Source organism: Hyaena hyaena, unplaced genomic scaffold (assembly GCF_003009895.1).
Source record: "Hyaena hyaena isolate Hyena2069 unplaced genomic scaffold, ASM300989v1 scaffold_610, whole genome shotgun sequence".
Lineage (NCBI taxonomy): Eukaryota > Metazoa > Chordata > Mammalia > Carnivora > Hyaenidae > Hyaena > Hyaena hyaena.
Window position 1 is genome coordinate 1,209,079 of NW_024081239.1, and position 24,430 is coordinate 1,233,508.

The window sequence follows — 24,430 nt, forward strand, 5'->3', positions numbered from 1 at the left end:
ATATTACTTTGGCCATTCGGGGTCTTTTGTGGTTCCATACAAATTTTTGGATAGTTTGTTCTAGTTTTGAGAAGTATGCTGGTGCAATTTTGATTGGAATTGCATTGAATGTGTAGAGTGCTTTGGGGTAGTAATGACATTTTAACTATACTTATTCTTCCAATCCATGAGCATGGAATGTTTTTCCATTTCTTTGTGTCTTCTTCAATTTCCTTCATAATTTTTCAAAAGTTTTCATTATACAGATCTCTTATATCCTTGGTTAGGTTTATTCCGAGGTATTTTATGGTTGTTGTTTTTTTGTGGAATTGTGAATGGGATCAGTTTCCTGATTTCTCTTTCTGTTGCTGCATTGTTGGTGTATTAAAATGCAACTGATTTCTGTACATTGATTTTATACCCTGCAACTTGGCTGAATTCTTGGATCAGTTCTAGTAGGCTTCTGGTGGAGTCTGTCGGGTTTTCTATGTAGAGTATTATGTCATCAGCGAAGAGTGAAAATTTGAATTCCCCTTTGCCAATTCTGATGCCTTTGATTTCCTTTTGTTGTCTGATGGCTGATGCTAGGACTTCCAGCACTATGTGAAACAACAGTGGTGAGAGTGGACAACCCTGTCGTGTTCCTGATCTCAGGGGGAAAGCTCTCAGCTTTTCTCCATTGAGGATGATGTTAGCTGAGGGCTTCTCAGAGATGGCTTTGATGATGTTTAAGTAAGTTCCTTCTACCCCGACTTTCTCAAGAGTATTAAGAAGGGATGCTGTATTTTGTCAAATGCTTTTTCTGTATCTATCGACAGGATCATAGGTTTTTTATTTTTTCTTTTGTTGGTGTGATGTATCACATTGATTGATTTGCTAATATTGAACCAGCCCTGTAACCCAGGAATGAATCCCACTTGATCTTGGTGGATGATTCTTTTTATGTGCTGTTGGATTCGATTTGCAAGGATCTTGTTGAGGATTTTTGCATCTGTATTCATCAAGGATATTGGCCTGTAGTTCTCTTTTTTAGCTGGATCTCTGTCTGCCTTCGGAATCAGAGTGATGCTGGCTTCATAAAATGAGTCCGGGAGTTTTCCTTCGATTTCTATTTTTTGGAATAGCTTGAGGAGAATGGGTATTAATTCTCTTTTAAACGTCTGGTAGAATTCCCCAGGGTAGCCAATAGGTCCAGGACTCTTATTTGTTGGGAGATTTTTGATTGATGATTCGATTTCATCACTAGTTATGGGTCTGTTTAGATTTTCTATTTCTTCCCGTGTGAATTTTGGTAGTGAGTGTTTGTTTAGAAATTTGTCCATTTCATCTAGGTTGTCCAATTTGTTGGCGTATAATTTTTCATAGTATTCCCTGATAATGGCTTGTATTTGTGAGGGGTTGGTTGTAATAAGTCCATTTTCATTCATGATTTTGTCTATTTGGGTGCTCTCTCTTTCCTTTTTGAGAAGCCTGGCTAGAGGTTTGTCAATTTTGTTTATTTTTTCAGAAAACCAACTCTTGGTTTCATTGATCTGTTCAATTGTTTCTTTCGTCTCTATGTTGTTTATTTCTGTTCTGATTTTTACTATTTATCTTCTTCTACTGGGTTTAGGGCATTCTTATTGCTCTGCCTGTAATTCCTTTAGGTGAGCTGTTAGATTTTGGACTTGCGCTTTTTCTACTTTCTTGAAATAGGCCTGGAGAGCAATGTACTTTCCTCTTAGGACTGCCTTTGGCGCATCTCATAGATTTTGGATTGTTGTGTTTTCATTTTCATTTGTTTCCATATATTTTTTAATTTCTTCTCTAATTGCCTGATTGGCCCATTCGTACTTTAGTACGGTGTTCTTCAACCTCCATGTTTTTGGAGGTTTTCCAGACTTCTTTCAATTGATTTCAAGTTGCAAAACATTATGATCTGAAAGTGTGCATTGTTTGATCCCAATTCATTTATATTTATTGAGGACTGTTTTATGTCCTAGTATGTGATCTATCTTGGAAGATGTGCCATGTGCACTTGAGAAGAAAGAGAATTCCTTGGCCTCAGGATGTAGAGTTCTAATTATATCTGTCTGATCTATCTGGTCCAATGGGTCTAGCAAGTCCATTGTTTCTTTAGTGTTTTTCTGTCTGGTTGACCTATCTATTGCTGTAAGAGGAGTATTAAAGTCCCCTGCTATTAGCACATTCTTATCTATAAGCTTGATTCTGTTTGTGATTTATTGTTTTAAATATTTAGGTTCTCCCATATTCGGTGCATAGACATTTATGATTGTTAGTTCTTCCTGATGGATAGACCCTGTAATTAATATATAATGCCCTTCTTTATCTTGTTATTGTCTTTAATTTAAAGTCCAGTTTGTCTGATATAAGTATAACTACTCCAGCTTTCTTTTGATTTCCAGTAGCATGATATATATTTCTCCATCCCCTTACTTTTAATCTGAAGGTATCTTCCAGTCTAAAATGAGTTTCTTGTAGACAGTGAATAAATGGATTTTGGTTTTTTTATCCATTCTGCTACCCTATGTCTTTTGATTGGAGCATTCAGCCCATTTGCATTCAGTGTTAGTATTGAAATATGTGGGTTTAGAGTCTTTGTGTCCTTTGTGTGATTCATGCTTATGGTGGTGTCTCAGGTACCTTTCTTCCTTGCAACACTTCCCTCAGAGTGTCCCCCTCAAGATTTCTTGTAGGGCTGGCTTAGTGGTGACAAATTCTTTCCATTTCTGTTTATTTGGAAAGGTTTTTATCTCTTCTTCTATTTTGAATGACAGACTTGCTGGATAGAGGATTCTTGGCTGCATATTTTTTCTGTTCATCACATTGAAGACCTCCTGCCATTCCTTTCTGGCCTGCCAAGTTTCAATAGATAGGTCTGTCATCACTCTGATAGGTTTCCCCTTTCTATGTTAGGGCCCTTTTCTCCTTAGGTGCTTTCAAAATTCTCTCTTTGTCCTTATATTTTGCCATTTTTACTATGATATACCGTGCCGATGATTGATTCAAATTACGTCTGAGGGGAGTTCTCTGTGCCTCTTTATTTCAACGTTTACTTCCTTCCCCAGGTTGGGGAAGGTCTCTGCTGTAATTTGTTCCAGGACTCCTTCAGCACCTTTCCCTCTCTCTTCCTCTTCTGGGATTCCTATGATACGGATATTGTTGCATTTGACCGTATCTCTGAGCTCTCGAACTCTTCTTTCATATTCCTGAATCAGTTTCTCGCTTTTTTTCTCAGTTTCTTCTTTTTCTATAATGGTGTCTTCTAAATCAGTTAATCTCTTTTCTGCCTCTTCAATCCGTGCATTGGACACCCCCAATTTATTATGTATCTCATTTTTCGCATTTTTTAATTCATCATGCCTATTTTTATGCTCCATGTTGTTTGTAGCCATAGTTTCTTTGATGTCCTCTATGTATTTTTCAAGCCCAGTTATTAATTTTATGATTATTGTTCTAAAATCTTTTTCAGTTATGCTGCTTATATCTGTTTTGAGCAGTTCTTTAGCTGTCAATTCTTCTTGGAATTTCTTTGGAGGAGAGCTCTTTTGTTTCGTTATTTTTGTTAGCTATCTATCTCTTGTTAGTTTCAAAGACTTGTTATGCTCTGTGTACCTGTGAGTGCTGCCGTACCCAAGAAGACTCTTTGAGTCTCCGGGGCCTATCCTTTCAGAAAGTGTTTTTTGAATGGTATCTCTTGGTCTCTCTTCTTGAGACCTTTATTATTTTATTTTCCTACGCGTAGTGACATTTGGGACTCTCCACCATGTGTACGTTGGCTTGTTTCTTCAGGTCGCCCTGGAGAAGAAAACAGACAGACAAACACACAGGGAGCAGAGGCACAGAAATGCACAGACAAATCCAACAAGCATGCATACCGAGAGGGAAAACACAAAAGTTAAGAGAAATGACGGAGGAGGGAAGGAGAATAATAGAAAATAAAAAATACATTTAAAAAGTCAAAAAGAAGAAAAGAAAAGGAAGAAAGAAAAAAACTGATGGACACAGCACAGTTTAAAGCATATAACCAGATTTCCCAGCTACAATTAAATAGCCAGGTGTATTTAGCGCTGGTTGAAGAGCATAACGAAAGAGAGAGAAGACAGGGCGGGGATGAGGCAAAATTGGAAATAGAATGAACAGGCAGAAGGGATAAGAAGCTTTTTTCAAAGAGCTAATGGATGGAATATGGTTGGTAAGGTGAGAGAAGGATGCTGGTGTTATCCAGAGAAACCCTATAGTCTAATTACTCCTGAGAGAAAGAGATGAAAAGATAGGTAGGTGTAGAATTTACATCTACAGAATGGACTAAATGTGACTGTTTAAGCAAGCCAGTGACCAGAATTAATCAGGTCAGTGTTCTGGCAAAAAGAGAGGAAAAAGAAAAAAAAGAGGAGGAGAGCGCCGAATCCTGACCACTAGACAACCAGGGTGAAAAAAACAATAAAAGAGGAGGGCAGCTCTCTAGCAGTGATGGGCGTGGTTTGATCCAATGGGTCAGGTGAAGTTCTGCCTTGTAGGTTGTGGGGAGGAGAGTGGAGGCCCTCCAGTCCCTTCTTGAGCCAAGTGCTGCACCTCACAGTTTTGGGTGTGTAAACTCCCCGGGCCAGGGGTGCAGCCAAAGTGGGTCACGCTCTCTAACCCAGGCCAGGCTTAGTTTCCAAATCCCAGTCTGCGCGCCCCACTGAAATTGCAGTAGACATAACCTACCAGGCGATCACCTCAGGGCAATTCCAAGCCTCTTGCCTAGCCCTGGGGATGGAGTCAGAATCATTGCTCCCTTCTCCTCCAGGTCGGGTTGGCAACCAATGATAGGGGTTTGCCTGGGGGGTGCCTCGGGTCCGCTGGAGAGGGGGTAACCAGGTCCCTCTGTGTCTTGTCACTCGAAACATGAACTCACAGGGAAATCTCCCAGTTTTAAGCCCTTTGCCTCCCCTCTAGGGGTTCATCCAAGCCAGGAGCGTGGAGGCGCGGTCTGACGCGTGGCCCCTCTAGGGGTGCAGCTGAGCCAGGACCTCAAAAGAGCGGTTGGCGCAAGGCCCCTCCAGGACGAGTTAGCTCATTGGGAATTGGGGCACAGGGATTTGGCACGCATTGTCCTTCTCTGTCCCAAGCAGAGGTTTTTCTGTTCCCCAGCGACAAAGACCTCGTCTTGAGTAGTTTCGGTCTCTCTCTTTACCCTCTCACTCCCCGCAGAGGGGGATCGCCCCCGTCCCTCTGAGCCTCTGATCCTCACCTGATTTTATCTTCCCCAGTTCGCACTCACGTTAGAAGCCTTTCTCAGTGGAGTCTGCGTCCTTCTTCTCCCAATCTCTTGGATTCTGTAAGGTTTCCTATGCTTCAGATCTTTTCCGTGTGAGATATGGGGGAGAGTGCAATGTACGGAGCTCCCTACTTCTCTGCCATCTTGCCCCCTCCTATTTTTTTTTTATCTTAGAGAGAGTAAGAGAGAGAGAGTGTGAGTGGGGGAGAGGAACAGAGGGAAACACAGAGAATCCTAAGCAGGCCAGATGCTCAGCCAGAGCCGAACTCGGGGCTCTATCCCACAGCCCTGGGATCATGACCTGAGCACTAAAACAGCATTTTTTTAAGTGTACAGAGTATTTATAAGCACATTGTGTATTTTTAAGTAGAATTTATTGTCAAATTAGCTAAGATACAATGTATACAGTGTGGTCATGGCTTAAGGAGTAGTTTCCCATGATTCATTAATTACATATAACATCCAATGCCCATCCCAACAAGTGCCCTCCTCAATGCCCATCAACAATTTTCCTCTTACCCCACCCTCCATTAACCCTGTTTGTTCTCTGTATTTAAGGGTTTCTTATGGTTTGCTTCCCTCTCTGTAACTATTTTTCCCTTCCGTTCTGCCATGGTCTTCTGTTATGTTTCTCGCATTCCACATATGAGTGAAAACTTATGATGTCTGTGTTTCTCTGAGTGATTTATTTCACTTAGCATAATATACTCCAGTTCCATCCACATTGCTGCAAATGGCAGGATTTCATTCTTTCTTATTGCTGAGTAGTATTCCACTGTGTGTGTGTGTGTGTGTGTGTGTGTGTGTGCGTGTGTATACATATATATATATCACATCTTCTTTCTCTTGTAATCATTTAATGGACATTTGGAATAGCTAAAGTAATGTTGAAAAGCAAATCAAAGTTGGAGGCATCACTATCCCATACGTTAGCCCATACTATAAATCTGTAATCATCATGACAGTATGGTATTGGCACAAAAACAGACACAAGGACCAATGAAATAGAATAGAAAACCTAGAATTAGACCCACAAATGTATGGCTAACTAATCTTTGATAAAGCAGGAAGGAGTATCCATTGGAACAAATGACAGTCTCTTTAGCAAATTGTGTTGGGAGAACTGGACAACAACATGCAGAAGAATGAAACTGGACCACTTTCTTACACCATGAACAAAAATAAAGTCAAATTGGATGAAAGATCTAAATGTGAGACAGGAAACCATTAAAATCATACAGAAGAAAACAGGCAACAACCTTTTTGACCTCAGCTGCAGCAACTTCTTACTTGACATGTCCCAAGGGCAAGGGAAATAAAAAGAAAAATGAACTATTGGGACTTCAACAAGATAAAAGCCTTCTGCACAGCAAAGGAAACAATCAACAAAACTAAAAGGCGACCAACAGAATGGGAGAAGATATTTGCAAATAACATATCAGATAAAGTGTTAGTTTCCAAAATCTCTAAAGAACTTATCAAACTCAACACCCAAAGCAAATAATACAGTGAAGAAATGGGCAGAAGACATGGGTAGACACATTTCCAAAGAAGATATCCAGAAGGCCAACAGACACATGAAAAGATACTCAACATCGCTCATCATCAGAGAAAGACAAATAAACAAAACCATAATGAAATACCATCTCACCAGTCAGTGGCTAAAATGAGCAACTCAGGAAACAACAGATGTTGGTGAGAATGTGGAGAAAGGGTAACTGTTTTGCACTGTTGGTCAGAATGCACTCTAGAAAATAGTGCGGAGATTCCTCAAAAAATTAAAAATAGAATTATCCTATGACCCGGAAATAGCACTACTAGGAAGCTATCCAAAGGATACAAGAGTGCTGATTCATAGGGGTACATGTACCCCAATGTTTATAGCAGTGCTACCAGCAATAGCCATATTATGTTCTGACACTTTCTTCATGATATTTCAGAAATATTGAATGCTTATGCTGTGATTGCTGTCATCTTTATCGCATATATGTATAATTATATATCTACATCATCTATCTTTTTTTGTTTTTTTTTTAATTTCTGACAGAGAGAGAGACAGTGTGAGTAGAGGAAGGTCAGAGAGAGAGGAAGACACAGAAGCCCACGTGTCCATCTGAGGATGAATTGTTCATGTATTTTTTTAGTTTTTCTATTGGCTTGTTTATCTTTTGATCCTAAAATTTTAGGAAATTTATTTTAATTTTTCATAACCTATTGTCTGTGATGTAAGTTACAAGTATTTTCTGGCCTTCAATTTCTTTTTTTTAAAGCCTATTTTTTTAATGTTTTATATAAAACATTAATTAATTAATAATAATTAAATAATTAAATAATTATTTATGCTCACTCACTCAACTCGAAGTTGCTCTGAACTATGGGAGTTCAGAGAGATTAAAAAATTATCATTTCCCACAAATTCTAAGTATATTTCTTACAGTACTTTTAATTTGCTTTCCTCTGATTATTAATTAGGCAGAATATATTGTTTACATTTTTAAGGAAATTTTTAAAGTCTTCATTTGAAATCTACCTGTTCATATGTATTTTTTTCTCTTTCTTTTCTTTTAATTCCAGTATAGTTAGCATACAGTGTTATTTTAGTTTCAGGTGTACAATAAACTGATTTAACAATTCCATACATCTCCCAGTGATCATCAAGAGAAGCGCACTCCTTAATTCCCATCACCTATTTTACACTTCTTCCCATCCTCCTTTCCTCTGGTTACCATCAGTTTGTTCTTTATAGCTAAGAGTCTGTACTTTGGTTTCTCTCTCTCCTTCTCTCTTTCCTTTCCTCATTTGTTTTGTTTAAATTTCATATATGAGTGAAATGCTTCAGTATTTGTCTTTCTCTGGCTGACTTATTTCCCTTAGCATTATACTCTAGCTCCAACCATGTTGTTGCAAATCGCAAGATTCCATTCTTTTTTATGGCTGAATAATGTCCTATTGTGTATGTACACACACACACACACACACAGACACACACACACACATATATAAAACACATCTTTTTCATCCATTCATCTATCGATGGATACTTAGGACAAAATCCCATCAACAAGTGGTGTTGGGAAAACTGACCAGCTACATGCAAAAGAATTAAACTCAACTACTTCCTTACACCATACACACAAATAAATTAAAAATGGATTAAAGACCGAAATGTGAGACATGAAACCATAAAAATCCTGGAAGGGGGCTCAGGCAGTTATGTCTCTGACATGAGTGGTAGCAATATTTTTCTATATATGTCCTGAGGCAACGGAAATAAAAGTAAAAATAAATAAATATATAAATAAACAATTCAATTAAAAAATGGGCAGAAGACATGAACAGACATTTCTCCAAAGAAGACATGGAGATAACTAATAGATACATGAAAAAATGCTCAACATCACGCATCATTAGGGAAATGCAAATCAAAACTATAATGAGATATTATCTCACACCTCTCAGGAAAGCTAAAGTAAAAAACACAAGAAACAACATGTTGGGATGGATATGGAGACAAAGGAACACTCTTGCACAGTTGGTGGAATTGTAAACTGGTGCAGCCATGTGGAAAACAGCATGGAAGTTCCTCAAAATGTTAAAAAATAGAGCTACTCTATGATCCAGTAATTGCACTCCTGGGTATGCCCCCCCAAAATACAAAAAATACTAATTCAAATGAATACATGAACCCCTATGTTTATAGCAGCATTATTTGCCATATCAATTGTGAAAGTAGCCCACGTGTCTATCTGAGGATGAATTGTTCATGTATTTTTGTTAGTTTTTCTATTGGCTTTTCTTTTGATACTAAAATTTTAGGAAATTTATTTTAATTTTTCTATTGTCTGTGATGTAAGTTACAAGTATTTTCTGGCCTTCAATTTCTTTTTTTTTTTAAAGGCTATTTTTTTTAAATGTTTTATTTATTTCTGAGAAAGAAGGAGGCAGCGTGAGCAGGGGAGGGTCAGAGAGAGAAGGAGACACAGAATCGGAAGCAGGCTCCAGGCTCTGAGCTAGCCATCAGCACAGAGCCTGAGGTGGGGCTCGAACCTTTCGTGGGGCTCGAACCAACGAACCGTGAGATCATGACCTGAGCAGAAGTCGGATGCTTAACCGACTGAGCCACCCAGGTGCCCCAGGCCTTCAATTTCTTGTTGAAACTTTTTCTTATGATGCTGTTTACCCTTAAAACTTTTTTTTTTAATTGTGGAAAAATATATATAACATAAAATTTTCCATGGGCATGACCTACATTCCCACTCTTATGCAACCATCAGCAACATCTATCTTTAAGATTTTTTTTTAATCTTACAAAGCATGTTACATAATAAAAAGTAATTTTTTAAATTTCTTTCAGCAATGTTCTATAGTTTTCTGTGTATAAGTTTTCACATTCTTAATATTATTCCTATATATTTTATTTTTTGATACTACTGTATTGTTTTAGATTTATTGTTTTCTCACTTTACTTTTCAAACTGTTCATTGTTAGTGTATAAAAGCATAATTAATTTTTATGTATTTTATCATGTTGTGTTTTCATATTTATTTACCTCAATTTTTAAAATTTAACTCGTTAGTTTTTTCTTTGACCCATTGTTCTTTAGGAATTTGTTGTTTAATTTCACATATGTGTGAATTTTACAGTTTTTTTCTGCTGTTTATTTCTAATTTCATTCTATTGTGATTAGAAAAGATACTTTGATTTTAGTCGTTTAAAATTTATTAAAACTTATTTTGTAGCCCAATGTATTATATATCCTAGATAATGTTTTATGTGCACGTAAGGAAAAAAATGTGTATTCTGCATCCTCACCAACCATCTGTTGTTCGTTCCCTGAGCTGTTGATTTTAGCCATTCTGACAGCTGTGAGGTGATACTTCATTGTGGCTTTGATTTGTATTTCTCCGATAATGAGTGATGTTGAACATCTTTTCATGTGTCCGTTAGCCATCTGGATGTCTTCTTTGGAAAAGTATGTATTCATGTCTTCTGCCCACTTCTTCACTGGATTATTTGTTTTTTGGGGGATTGAATTTTATAATTTCTTTATAGATTTTGGATGCTAACCCTTTATCGGATGCTTTCTCCCATTCCATTGGTTACTTTTTAGTTTTATTGACTTTTTCCTTTACTGTGCAAAAGTTTTTATCTTGATGAGGTCCCAATAGTTCATTTTTGCTTTTACTTCCCTTGCCTCTGGAGACATGTCTAGTAAGAAGTGGCTCTGGCCAAGATCAAAGAGGGTGCTGCCTGTATTCTCCTCTAGGATTTTGATGGTTTCCTGTATCACATTTGTCTTTCATATGTTTTGAATTTATTTTTATGTAGGATGTAAGAAAGTGGTCCAGTTTCATTCTTCTGCATGTTGCTGTCCAGTTTTGCCAGCACCATTTTCTTAAAAGACTGTCCTTTTTCCATTGGTTACCATTTCCTGCTTTCTATACATCAATAATGAAGCAACAGAAAGAGAAATCAAGGAATCAATCCCATTTACAATCGTACCAAAAACCATAAGATACCTAGGAAAAACCCTAAACAAAGAGGTAAAATATCTGTATGCTAAAAAGTATAGAAAGCTTATGAAAAAAAATTGAAACAGACACAAAGGAATGGAGAAATATTCTATGCTCATGGATTGGGAAAACAGGGTTAAAATGTCTACACTACCCAAAGCAATCTACACATTCAATGGAATCCTTATCAAAATAACATCAGCATTCTGCGGTTCATGGGTTCGAGCCCCGCGTCGAGCTCTGTGCTGACTGCCAGCTCAGAGCCTGGAGCCTGTTTGAGAGTCTGTCACTCCCTCTCTCTCTGACTCTCCCCTGCTCACGCTGTCTCTCTCTCTCTCTCTCCTAGAAATAAATTTAAAAAAAAATAACATCAGCATTCTTCACAGGCCTAGAACAAACAATTCTAAATTTTGTTTGGAACCAGAAAAGACCCTGAATAGCCTAAGTAATGAAAAAGAAAATCAAAGCTGAAGGCATCACAATTTGGGACATCAAGCTATGTTACAAAGCTGTAATCAAGACAGTATGGTACTGACACAAAGGCAGATACATAGATCAATGGAACAAAAGAAAAAAACTCTGAAAGGGACCCACAAATATAGGGCCAACTAATCTTTCTTTATGTCTCAATATTTGCTTTATGTATTTTAATGCTGCAATATTGGGTGAATAAGTGTGATTGTTATATATTCTTGTTGGATTCTTCCTTTTATAATTATGTAGTGTCCTTGTTTGTGTCTTTCTACAGATTGTGTTTTAATGTGTACTATGTCTGATATAAGTATTGCTACCTCAGCTTCTTTATGCCTCCATTTGAATGATAAATTTTTTGCATCCCTTCACTTTCAGTCTGCATGTGTCTTTATGTGTGAAATGAGTCTCTTATAGGCAGCATATTAATGGCTCTTGCTTTTTAAAATTCATTCCATCACCCTGTATCTTTTGATCGAAGGATTTAGTCAATTTACATTAGTCCATTTATGTAACTATTACCATTGTGTTACTTGTTTATAATTGTTTTTGTAGTACTTCTCTGTTCATTTCTTCTCCTGCACTCATCGCTTGTGGATTGATTGCTTCCTAAGTGGTATACTTATATTTATTTTCATTAATTGTTTGTGTGTTTATTACAGGTTTCTGATTAGTGGTTACCATTAGGTTTATATATAACATGTTTTGTTTATAGCAGTCTATTTTATCACGATGATCACTTAAGTTGGAACCAATACTAAAAGCACTAAATTTTTATTCTGCCTCCATGTTTAATGTACATAATGTCATACTTTACATCCCTTTATTTTGTGAATCTATTGACTGATTTTTATAGATATAATTGATTTTACTGCTTTTGTTCTTTAACCTCTGTATTGGTTTTATAAGTGGTTAATCTGTTACTTTTATTATTTTTCTGTGTAGTTTTGAAATATTTTCTTTCCCCTATTTTCTTATTCCTGACCATGGCCTTTTCTTTCCATTCAAATAATTCCATTTAACATTTCTTGTAGATATGTTTTAGTGTTGATGAGGTCTTTTAACTTTTTCTTGTTAAATATTTCTTGGGAAATCTTTCTATCTCCTTTTATTCTTAATATAGTCTTGTTGGATAGTGTATTCTTGATTGTAGTTTTTTTTTTTCTTGTAGCACTTTGAGTATGTCATGCTATTCCCTTTTGACCTGCAATGTTTCTATTGAAAAATATGCTGATGGCCTTATGAGATTTCCCTTATATATAACTCTTTTATTTTTTCTCACTGCTTTAAAATTTTTCTCCTTGTCATTACTTTTTGCCATTTTTTAAATGATTCTTGATGTGTACTTTTTTGAGTTCATTTATTGTGTGTGGGGGGGCTCTCTGTGCCTTGTGCATCTGAATGTTTATTTCCTTCCCGAAGTTAGTGAATTTTTTAGCGATTTTTTATTCAGATAAATTTTTCCCCTTCTCTTTCTCTTCTTTTTGGGATCTCTATGATGTGAAAATTATTATATTTCATGATGTCCCTGAGTTCACATAACCTCTTTTCTCTTTCTGTGACTTTGTTTTGTTTTACTGTTCAGCTTGGTTGTTTTCCATTACTCTTTCTTCCCAGTTGCTGATCTGTTTTGTTTCCTATAGACTACTATTTATTTATTCAGTTTAATGTATTTTTAATTTGAGTTTAAGGTCTCACTGAGTACCCCCATTCTTTTCTCCAATCTATTAAGTATCTTTGTGACCACTCTTTGCATTCTCTATCAAGCATATTGCTTATATTCATTCCATTAGCTATTTTGATGCGATTTTGTACTGTTCTTCATTTTGGAATATTCTTATATCTCCTCATTTTGTGTAACACTCTGTATTTGTTTCCTTGTATTAGGAATAGCAGCTATGTCTCCTTATCTTGAAAGCAGTGGTTTTATGAAGAAGAGTACTTGTAGTGCAGTGTCTACTGTTTCCTAGATTCTGGCAGTACAGGAGTGTTTCCTTTGTGTGTTGCATATGCCTTACTGTTGTGGTTGATATGTGTTTACATTCAGTCTAGTTTATAATGGCCCTCTTTGCCTATTTTGGGCAAGTTTCATCTCTATGCTATTAAAGGGCCAGTTTGGGACTGCCTTGGGTTTATAGTATGGTCAAACCAAATGCCTGCCTTCAGTTCATTTGCTGGAACTGTGATGACATCGAACTGTGGGGCACTCTCCATACTTGTCCCCTGAGAGCCTTTCATTGGTGTGCAGGGCCTGCAGTCAGACAAGATGACTGCCCCCTGTCTGTTGGGTTTGGAGTGACCCCAAGCTATGAGCTCTCTCCTTGTGCTGTCTCCTGTGAGGTTTGTGTTTGTGGGTGGGGCAGTAGTCATATCAGACGTCTCCTAAACTCCTGCTGGGGCTGCAGTGGAACTGATGTCTGTAGTTATCTTTCTCTTTCCATAGGGCAAGAGTCACTTTAGAGTGGTTCTGGCCACTGTTACGATTTCTTGCAGAATGAAATGTGACAAAGGCCACCTTGGAAAGAGTCTTCCCCAGTGGAGCGGGTTGGATGGGGCAGTGTGCATGACCTGTGGGGCAGGGCATGCAGTATTAACATGCTAGGTGGTAAGTGTTCATGCTGATTCTTGCAGATGCTCAGGTATCAACGCTGGGTAGATGGAGAAAAAACGGTACTAACTTACTCTTCTTTTCTGGAGAAGTCCCCTAAAACTCCCTGCCACTCCAGCACATATTCTGAGATTAGTAAATTAATCTTCATGTATAACCCAGGCATTTTTCCAAATGTGCTTCAATGCCAATTCTTGACAGGGTTGCTTGTTATGCTGTCTCTTTAAGGTAAGAACTTAATTTTCTCTCACCCTCTAGCTCTCACAGAACTGAGCCCAAAGATTTTTTAAAGTTCCTAGTGTTAAGCCCTACTGACTGTAAAAAATTTGCATACTTAAGCCCCCTTGGTATTCAAAGCCAAATGTTATGGATACTTATCTATTCAATGCAGGTGTCTTTTGTGTGGGGTGCCTGATGTGGAGGCACTTTTTGTGCCTCCCATTTTGTGTGTTCATGGTGCCCCTCCCATTTGTGGTTAGTTGCAAGTTAGTTTGGTTCCAATCCAAGATGCTACCTTTCCTACCATTTTTATATGTCCCCCTCTCTATGATTAACTGTAGACAGTCTTGTTTTTCCAATCTTCAGTTTGTTTTCTGGGTTAGTTACACTGATGTTGCTTTTTATCTAGATATATCCATGGGAGAAGGTGAGCTTAGGATTCTCCTATTCCACTATCTTTCCAGGCTGCCCTCTATTATTCAGTTTTTACTTTTATGATATTTCCATTTCCAAAAGGGCAGTCTCCAAAAGTATTAATCATCTTTATAGTTTTTTAACTTGCTATTAATTTTGGTAATTATGCCTGCTTTAGTTTTTACATATAAGTGCTATCACCCAGCCTTTATTATTTCAGGACCGTATCATTGGCATTGCTATCAGGGAGCCCCATTCTATAACAATGTCTCCCACCCACAGCCATGATCTATGGAGGATAGCCAAGAGATTGTCAACAATGCCGGTGTCCTCCTCACCAGCAGATTCAGTATTTTGAAATATAAAGCCCTCCCAGAAAACATGGTTGGTAAGTTCTTTTCATCCTTGTGTGGTGTACATATTCTGGAAGACATATTTATCTAAAGCTTTTGAACCTTTCTACTGTCTTACATGGGAATTCATTTATTTCTTCATTGTCTAGGATGGGCCATCACATTGCCCAAGATTCCAAGAGCCATCTTAGAAGTGCATTAGCACCACGTTGCGGAGTTATTATCATGTTTTTAAAACTGCTATTAGCATGTCCAACCCTTCCTTGGGCAAATTATTCTGTAATTTGACTACAGTTACTTGTCTTAGTGTCCTGAAATAGTATTGTAAATAAATCCTGAAGGGACCTTTAAAGTTTTCTAACGCAGAGACCCCCACATCATCTTAAAGGAGAAAGGTGCTAGAATTTACCAGGGTGAACTGGACCACTGTTGTAGGATTTTTTAATCTCAATATCTGGGACTCCTGGTCTCCTTGTCTTCTTCGAAGAATGAAGAGCTGGACACAAAACAATGCAGCAGGCAAAAGTTTATTAGAGTTTAAGATATGATCAAAAAGGAAGAATAGTATGTAAGTTCTCTTTGCAGAAAGGGGGCATTCAAAAGTGAATGCCCAAAGACTGTAGGCAAAGGTCCTTGTTTTATAAAGTTCTGGTCATCATTCGCTTTCCTTCCCCCTCCTTCCTTCTCAGGTCCTACCCTATTGGCTGGATAACTCTAGGTGCTGGGTTGTCCTTTCCTGATTGGCTCATTTCCATTGTATGAGGGGTAGACTATAGCTATATAATTCCTTGTGGGTCATATGTTTTACAGTTTACCACTTATTTTTAGTTAGGTCTTTTGTGGAATTCCTGAGGGGGACTGGTTGTGTCTGTTACATTCTTAAGAGGAACTTAATGCCTGAGGGGCATTGCTCTGGTCAGACATTCCCAGCATTGTTCCAAAAATATGTCTTTTTCCTCACCCAGAGACCTCAGGTCCTAATCTTTCCCTCTTTGCCTATTTTATCTTATCTTTTTCTATCATAACACCTCTGCAGAATCAGAGGTTTCAGTGCCATATGGTGACTCAAGATTTTTAAGTCTATTTCCCTGGATATTTCCATCTTATATCTCAGGGTCCCACTTCTTCCCAAATAGGGTACTGATCTAACATAGCTGCCATGCAAACGTTGAGGATTAAAATATATATGGAACCCCACTACACTTATAATTAAATTCTGAAACTGAATCTTACTTATTTTTGTCCTTTCAGTGTAAGAGAGGAAAGTCTCTTTATAAACTGTCAAATGGTCCTCACTTTTGCACTTTGCATTATGTTGTTGATTAATTACTTTTCATTGTCTTTCTCCAATGTAATTGTAACACTCAGCAGGAGACATCAAATTCCATTTTCTTTGTAATTACTACTTTCCACAAACTGCTCAAACTCCTGAGATGCACCACCCATCGGTATATTTCTTTCCACCAATATATCTAATTCTAGCCCAACACTCCTAAGATACTTTTCTTTTACAATTGTACCTCTAGAGCATGACAGATACCATCTGTGGGATCATTACCTCCTGGCCAGTGAATTAAGATTCAACATCCCCTTTTATTTTATTTTTAAATTTCTTAATGTTTATTCTTGAGAAAGAGAGAGGGAGAGAGAGAGAGAGAAAGAGAGGGCATGAGCAGGGGAGGGACAGAGAAAGAGAGAGGGAGACACCGGACACAGGGCTTGAACTTATGAGATCAGGATATGAGCTGAAGTCCGTCGCTTAACTGGCTGAGCCACCCAGGTGCCCCTCAACATTCCATTTTAGATTCTGCTTCCTCAAATTACTTCAGAGATCAACTCTTTTATGTTATGTTTCTGGGAACACAGACATTAAAGCTAATATTTGCATTCAGAGAGTATGTTGGTGAGTGCTACTTTGTAGCAATATGTAGAAGCAAGTGAGGTAAGCAAAACTGAGCAACCACAAGTTGAACTGTGGTTTATTTGCATAACAAGCTTCAGCTACTCCCATGGGGAGCAACTGAGCTGGGATGGGACTTCACATTTCATACAAACTGAATCAAGGGTGTAGGACAATATCTCCCTCATTTATCAGTCATTGCAGGATTTTTTACCTCAATCAATACCCAGGGTTCTTTGTCTCTTTGCTTCAAAGAATAAGGAAGTGGCCACAGAATAAAATGAGCAGCAGGCAAAAGTTTATTAAAGTATAAGATCAGAAAATAAGAATAGTAGGAAAGCTAGCTTTATAGACAGAGGGCATTTGAAAGTGAATGCCTGTGATTATAAGGAAAGGACTTTGTTTTATACGGTTTTGGTTGGCCCCTTTCCCCTTGTTTCTTCTCAGGTTCTACCCTTATTGGCTAGGTAACTCTAAATACCTAGTCATTGCTTTTTGATTGGCTCGTTTCCATTGTATGAGGTGTGGTCTATGCCTGGCCATATGGTGTTTTGTGGGTCACACATTTTATGGTCTACTTGTTTTTAGTCAGGCCTTTTGTTTCTCAAATTCCTGAGTAAAACCTGACACAGATTAGGTGGTGTCTGATACATTTTTTAGAAGTTTCTGCCTGGGGGAGTTTGCTCAAAGCCAGAGGTTCCCAAAAGAAATGTTTTAAAATATGTGTTTTTCCCCACCCAGGGACCTTCAAGCCTTAGCTTCTCCTTTTTTTGCCTACTGAATCCTATCTTTCCTTATCATAATTGGGTGTAGGTTGTCCCTGGGGAGGAAGCCCAATCTTAGGCAATTAAGATTCCATTAACTGAGAATATCTGGGGAGATTCTTGGCTGTGAGTCATCAGCAGGCAAAACTCCTAGTAGCTGGGGGATAAATATATTGATTTTGGAGGATGGGAACTGGGAAGTACAACATAGCATTTACTACTATATTAAGAATAGTCACAACACCTATCTGCCATGGTGTCTCTGTTTATACTCTTTCCCAGTTGAAATCCTTCTATTTATGCTTGCAAATGCATTTTCAGACTATTCATTGGCATTGTATAAAATAAAAATTATGATATTAATTTTTTAAATTGAATATATTGATTATATTGATTTTTTTAAAATTCCACAAACTTGCTGATACTTTTTGTTTGTTTACAAATTCCTTAGCATTTTCTATATGTAGGACCATGTCGTCTGTAAACGCATATAATTTTACATCTTCCTTTCCAATGTGGATGCCTTTTATTTTCTTGACTAATAGCCCTAGCAAGATAATTCAGTATAATATTGAATGAGAATTGTGAGAATGGACATCTCATTTTGTTCCTGATATAGGGAGAAAGCATTCAGTCTATCACTATTAAGTATAATGTGCACTATAGATATTTTCATTGATGTCCTTTATGAATTTAGGAGGTTAAATGTTATTACTTGTTTTTGAAAATTTCTATTATTATTATTATTTTATTTCTGAGAGAGAGACACACACACACACAGTGTGAGCAGGGGAGGGTCAGAGAGAGAGAGACAGAGGAGAGAGAGAGAGAGAGAGAGAGAGAGAGAGAGAGAGAGAATCTGAAACAAGCTCCAGGCTCTGAGCTGTCTGTCAGCATAGAGCCCGACGCAGGGCTCTAAACCACAAACCGTGAGATCATGAACTGAGCCAAAGTCGGACACTTAACCCACGGAGCCACCCAGGTGCTCTGATAATTTCTATTATGAAGGACATTGGATTTTGGCAAATGATTTTTCTCTATCGAGAAGATTGTATAGTTTTTGTCTTTTATTAATATGATATATTATATTGATTTCCTCATTTGAACCAATCATGCATTGCTGGAATAAATTCCACTTGGTCATGGCATATTATTTATTTATACATTACAGTATTCAGGATAGCTACATGCAAAAGAATGAAGTTGCACCTTTACCTCACACATCTACCAAATTAAATAAGTATGGATAAAACCTAAACATATGATTTAAAATTGTAAAGCTAATAGAAGAAAACAGATATAAATCTCATGAACTCAGATTTGGCAATAGATTCTTAGATATGACACAAATAGCCTTAGCAACAATAGATAAAATAAATTGTAGTTCATAAACAATAAAAATGCTTGTGTTTCCAAAGACATTATTTTTTAAGTTTATGTATTTATTTTGAGAGAGAGACAGTGTGAGCAGGAGAGGGGCAGAGAGAAGGAGAGAGAGAGAATCCCCAGCAGGCTCTGTGCTGTCAGCACAGAGCCAGATGTGGAGCTCAAACTCACGAAATCATGAGATCAACACCTGAGCTGAAACCAAGAACCAGACACTTAACCGACTGAGCCACCCAGGTGACCCTCAAAAGACATTATTAAGGAAGTCAAAAGACAACCTACAGGGGCGCCTGGGTGGCTTAGTCGGTTGAGCGTCCGACTTTCGCTTGGGTCATGATCTCGCGGTTCGTGGGTTCGAGCCCCGCGTCGGGCTCTGTGCTGACTGCCAGCTCAGAGCCTGGAGCCTGTTTCAGTCTGTGACTCCCTCTCTCTCTGACCCTCNAAAAAAAAAAAAAAAAAAAAAAAAAAAAAAAAAAAAAAAAAAAAAAGACAACCTACAGAATGGGGAAGATATTTGAATATCATATATCTGATAAAGTAGTTTTATCTAGCGTATATAAAGAACTGTAATGACTCAGAAATAAAATGATCAACTTATTTTAAAAGGGACTGAGCAACTAGATAGGTATTTTTCCAAAACAATATATTAATGAGCAATAAGCATCTGAAAAGATGCTTGACCTCACTAGCTAGCAAGGAAATAGAAATCAAAACCACCATGAGATGTTGTATCATACTTAATATAATGCCTAGAATAAAAAAGCCAGATACTAATTAGTGTTGGTGAGCATTTGGAAAAGTAGAAACTCTCCTACACTGCTAGTTTGAATGTAAAATACCTCAGACACTTTGGAAAACAGACTGACAGTTCCTGAAATGATTAAAGCATATTTCTCAGTATATATATATACATATATATATAACCAAGGGAAATGAAAACATCTTTCCAAAAACATATTCAAGATTGTTTCTAGCAGCATATTTCTTAATAGTCAAAGGTGGGAAAAGCCCAAATGTCTGTCTACTGATGAATGGATTAACAAAATATGCTATCTCCAAACAATATGAACCTTGAAAATAATATATAAATAAAATGAAATCAGTCACAAAAGTTCACATATTTTATCCTTCCAAGAAGAAAATGCAAGGGTGGTAAATCTATAAAGACAAAAAAATATATTAGTGGTTGCTTAGGGCTTGGGGTGAATTGTCTGAAAGATGTGGTGACTAAACGGCATGGGATTCTGTTTGAGCTGATGAAAATATCCTAAATTGATATCTATGATGTTTGTACATATCAGTGACTATACAAAAAGCATTGTATTGTATACTTTAAATGGGTAAATTGCATAGTATATAAAATTTGCCTCAATAAAGTTGTTTAAAAATAATTATAAGAATGGGGAAAAGACAAATACTCTGAATGCTGCTGGAACTGAGTTGGAGGCATCCTCATTCAGACCCAGATCCGTGTCTGGTACTTAGGTTTCCACCTTACAAAGGGAAGGATTATTTAAGTAATCACAAACAGCTGAGCAGAGCAGAAGAAACCAGAAGGAATCAGTTCTTTGGGACAAGGACATAGCTTGGTAGCTTCACTTGATATTAAAGCTTGATCTCTGCTTCAAGTTCACAGGTTTATCAAAGCTGTTTGTAGGTATGGCTTGCCTTCCTCGCTTTATGGCTCACCAAGCAGGAAGTGCAGATGGCTCAGAAACCACACTCTTTAAAGTCCCTCTGATGATCTCTGAGGACAATTGTTGTTACTGCTAGATTTTTACATAGGGAAAAATCATCCCTGAAATTGCCTCAGTTGACCCTGGGCTATCTGAAAGGACACAAAATTTGTGGGTTGGGATAGTGTGTTTTGTTGGGGATTTGGGACAATCTGGTGGCTCTGCTTGAGTGCAAACCTGAGAACTTTGGAATCCTACGGTTGTCATATGTCCTTAGGTGCTTGTTATCTTACAAAAAGGTAAATTTCCTTTATTTTGTTGACATTTGGAAGAACACACTGTAAACATATTTAACGCATATATATTAGATACTCCAGTTATAACTATTGACAATAGACCAAGACTCTGCAAAGAAGACCACTCTGGAGAGACTGGATCCCATCATGTCATCAGTTTTGTTATGGGGCATCCTAAATTCAATATGCTTTTGCAGGAGCCAATTAGAAAAAATATTTTGTAGGGAAGAAGCCCAATACACTATGAAGTCTTGCATTTGCACTACCCCATGAGTATGGACTGGTAACAGGATATGATGACATGGAGAAACTCAGGAAATATCCTTTTGAGTAGAAGCCAGAAGTAAAGCCCTGTCAGTGGCCTGTGCTCATGACTGAGCCCTTCTTGAGCCCAGGAGAGATTCGAGAGAAGATGGCAGAAGTGATGTTTGAGACCTTTAATGTACCTGCCTTCTACCTGTCCAATTATACAGTGGTAGAACTCTATACAGCTCTACCTCTGTCACGGGACTAGTGGTGGACAGTGGGGACGAAGTTACTTGCACTGTCCCTATCTTTGAGAGTTACTCCCTGCCTAATGCTCTCACCAAGATCTATATGGCAAGGGAGGACATCACAGGACATATGACCTGGATCCTCCTCACTAGTGTGAGCACTTTCCCTTTCATATTTTACAAGTCTTTACTGGATGACATCAAAGAGAAGCTGTGTTATGTGGCCTTGGAGCCAGAGGGAAAAAAACTATGAAGGAAGCCATATGAGATTGTGAGAGAATACAAACAGCTAATTGAGAATGCCAACTGAGAGAATACAGTCTATTGAGAATGCCGTCTACAATGACTACCAGCTGTACCAGGTGCCTGAGATTCTTTTTGCACCTGACCAGCTGGGCATCAACAACCTGGAATTCTCAAAAATAGTCTCTGGCAGCATTATGAAGCGTGGCACTAAAATTCAGAAGAATCTTTCTGTGGAAATTGTGCTGTCTAGGGGCATTACTTGCTTCTCTGGGCTTGAGGAAAGCCTTTCGAAAGAACTGGAACAGCTAGTTTCCAAAGGGACTTCCATCAGTATCACAGCTTCTAATCAGTTTGTTGTGGATTGGTACATCCATTGTGACTTCTCTGAGCAATTTTAAACAGATGGGGATTATCCCTGCAAGTCTCAAGGAGTTTGGGAGATTTATAATTTAAGAAAGATAATCTTTAAAAGCCTCAAATGTTTGAGACAATCCCAAATGTCAGATCATAGGAATACCTATGAAAGGTGATATTGTGCTTTAAGCAAGATGTTTCAGTAAAATTATTTTGCCTTTTTGGGTTTTAGTTCATTCTTGTTGTACCAAATATCTGTATCTTCACTTTCAGTTCTTTTGGGTTTATATTTTGAGTGGGATTTTTGGGTCATTTGTTAATTTTATGTTTATATTTTTGAGTAACTAGCAAAATCCTTTGTGAGCAGCTGCACCATTCATTTTACATTCCCAACCACAAAGCAAGAGAGTTCCTTATCCTCACATACTTACCTACACTTGTTATCTCCTGTTTTTGAATACTATCCATTCTAAAGTATATGAACAGGTATCTTATATTTTGATTTTCATTTCCCTTATGATTAATGATATTCAGAATCTTTTAATATGTTTATTTTTCATTTGCATATTGTCTGTTAGAAATATCTATTCAAGTCCTTGGCCCATTTTTTAATGTTTATTTATTTTTGAGAGAGAGAGAGGAGGGAGGGGAAGAAAGAGAGGGAGACATAGATTTGAAGCAGCCTCTGGCCTCTGATCTGTCCACACAGATCCTTGGCCCATTTTTTTATTAGGTTGTTTATATTCTTGCTGTTCAGTTGTCAGTATTGTTTATATACTCTGGCTATTTAACTATCATCATATTTGTGGGTTTTCTTTTCTCATTTTTTTGAATGGGGTTTTCACTCTCTGAATAATGGCCTTTGGTGCACAAGAAATTTTAATTTTAATGAAGCACAATTTATTAATGTTTTATTTTGGTACATGTACATTTAGTGTCATATGTAAGAAGTCTTTTTTAAAAATTTTAATGTTTTATTTATTTCTGAGAGAGAGAGAGAGAGAGACAACATGAACAGGAGAGGGTCAGAGAGAGAGGGAGACACAGAATCTGAAACAGGCTACAGGCTCTGAGCTAGCTGCCAGCATAGAGCCCAACGCGGGGCTCAAACCCACAAACCGTGAGATCATGACCCGAGCTGAAGTCAGATGCCCAACTGACTGAGCCACCCAAGTGCCCAAGGAAATCTTTGTCAAATTGAACGTCATGAATATTTGCCCTTATGTTTTCTTTTAAGAGGTTTATAGTGTCAGCTTTCAAGTTTGTTTTCAATCCATTTTGAGTTAATTTTTGTATATGTTATAAGTGATCTAACTTCATTATTTTGCATGAGGATATCTAGGTTTCCCAAAACCATTTATTAAGGAGATTCTTCTTTTCCAATTGTATACTCTTGGCACCCTAGTAGAAAATTAATTGAATGTACATGTATGGACTTATTTCTGGAACCTATATTTTATTACATGTATATAGAAGCCTATCCTTATGCCACTACCACACTGTTTTGATTGCTATAACTTGGTAGTAGATTTTGAAATTGGAAAGTATAAGTCTTCTAACTTTGTTATACTTTTACCAGATTGTCTTGGTTATTTGAGGTCTCTTTAAATTCCTTACGAATTTTAGAATGGGGTTTTCAATCTCTGTAAAGACACCATTAATATTTTAGTAAGCATTGTGTTGAATTTGTATGTAACTTTCAGTAATACTGTTGTCTAAACAATATCAAGTTCTCCAATTCATTCAGACAGGGTATATTTTCATGTTTAAAGTATTCTTTGTTTTTTGTTTTTCAGCAATGTTTTGGAGTTTTCTGTATACTAGTTTTGTGACTCCTTAATAAAATTTATTCTTAAGTATGCTTTCTTTTCTTTTTGATGCTATTGTATAATAACTTGTTTTTATAATTTCTTGTTCAGATCTGGGCTGATTTTAACTACATGTTTCAACTCTGTCTTTTGACTATTACTAGAGATTAGGAAATTAGTACAGTAACATTTCTTTCATTGTCTTCTCTCTCCTATCTTTCATGATTGTGATTCTAGGACTCTAGGATAATCTTAAGCTTAAATGTGTGTTTATTGACCTATTTACCAAATTTATGTCATCTCCCTTGGGGAAAATTGTCTCATCAAAATTTGACTTTCAGAAATTATGTGAGAATTCATGTTGAAATCTGTTAAGTCAGTAGTTTTTTATATGTGACCTGGAGAATGCAGAATGTCAAGTATCCTCTCTTATTCAAATTGTGCTTACTAAGCACTCTTTGTCAGCTGGGAATCTCTATTAGTTGAATTGTTCTTCATCTCCACATCCTTTGCTTTTCTTCCATAAAGATCTAATCTACAGAAACAGTCTGTATTCTCCTTTGGTATTGACTATGTCCTTAAGTTCATTTTTTTATTCAGATTATTTTTGCACATGTCTATCATAAAACTGATTTTTACTTTTGGAGAAAGCTGTATCATACTATAGATATGAAATTATATTGGGA

The 24,430-nt window shown here is 37.3% G+C and overlaps 1 pseudogene; it reads left to right on the forward strand.

The window, feature by feature from the left end:
• LOC120248740 overlaps nt 1–22,035 on the forward strand; it is an 87,921-nt pseudogene extending 65,886 nt beyond the window's left edge.
• Nucleotides 22,036–24,430: the final 2,395 nt, after the last annotated feature.